The following is a 1,500-nucleotide window of genomic DNA, read 5'->3' on the forward strand; positions in this document are numbered from 1 at the left end:
GCCCCCCCCAGGGGGGGGGGGGGGAGGGGGTGTACTGGCCCCTGCGGTACCGCTCACGGAGGTGTGTCCCCTCTCCGCGTCACCGGGTGGAGAGAGGAGAAAGAGAACAACAAAGAGGAACGCAGTACGCAGACACTTGCAGCAGCAGGCGATGGGTGCCTGTAGGACGTGCGGGTGCGTGAGTCATCGAGAGAGAAAAGACGAAAAGCCCTTTAGGGCAATGGTATGCGAAGCGAGAGAGCAGGCAAGAGAAAACATCGGGTTGCGAAATCAGGTGAGAGGGGGAGGAGAATAGAGGAAAGGAAGCGAGGTGAGAAGGGGTAAAACAGCAAACGACAAAAACAGATAGAGAACGTTCGAACGTGTGCAGGAGGAAAAGGGAAACGCAACGAAAAGGCGTACGAAAAGAGAGAAAGGGAGTCGGGGTCGGGACACGGGGGAAGCCATGGATAGACATCACCGCCACGACCGGCACTTTCTATGTTGTTTGTTTCGCTAACAAAGTACGCACATTCAAGACGCGGAAGGGTGGCGATGTAGCCAACCGTCATCGAGGGAGATACAGAAGCGTGCGCACCGTCGCTGGCCTCTCCAGCGCAACAATGTCCACAGCCTGACCGCCGGCATCCGTAGCGGCAAACCACTCTGGCCTCCCCCTCACGTCGTAGGCACTTGGCCCTGTCACCACCAGAGGTGGCTCGGCATTGGCAGGGGATAGGGAGAGGCTGCTTGGCTTCCCCACGCAGAGTGGGGGGAGGGGGTGTACTGGCCCCTGCGGTACCGCTCACGGAGGTGTGTCCCCTCTCCGCGTCACCGGGTGGAGAGAGGAGAAAGAGAACAACAAAGAGGAACGCAGTACGCAGACACTTGCAGCAGCAGGCGATGGGTGCCTGTAGGACGTGCGGGTGCGTGAGTCATCGAGAGAGAAAAGACGAAAAGCCCTTTAGGGCAATGGTATGCGAAGCGAGAGAGCAGGCAAGAGAAAACATCGGGTTGCGAAATCAGGTGAGAGGGGGAGGAGAATAGAGGAAAGGAAGCGAGGTGAGAAGGGGTAAAACAGCAAACGACAAAAACAGATAGAGAACGTTCGAACGTGTGCAGGAGGAAAAGGGAAACGCAACGAAAAGGCGTACGAAAAGAGAGAAAGGGAGTCGGGGTCGGGACACGGGGGAAGCCATGGATAGACATCACCGCCACGACCGGCACTTTCTATGTTGTTTGTTTCGCTAACAAAGTACGCACATTCAAGACGCGGAAGGGTGGCGATGTAGCCAACCGTCATCGAGGGAGATAGGTACGCAAAGGAGTAGGTATATGGGTACACTAGTCGAAACTATCAGGACAGCGCTGATGGCAGTCCGTCCCTCTTTCCGTCAAGCCAGTTAAAATAAAGGGAGATGGAGAGCGCAGCAGAAACTACAAAAAAGATGGCCTTCTTCCTCTCACTGTAGAATCGAATGAGAGCGGTGTCCCTTCCCCCATCGAACTAGGCGCCGCGGG

The sequence above is a fragment of the Leishmania donovani genome, chromosome 29 (assembly GCF_000227135.1).
Source record: "Leishmania donovani BPK282A1 complete genome, chromosome 29".
NCBI classification, from domain to species: Eukaryota; Euglenozoa; class Kinetoplastea; order Trypanosomatida; family Trypanosomatidae; genus Leishmania; species Leishmania donovani.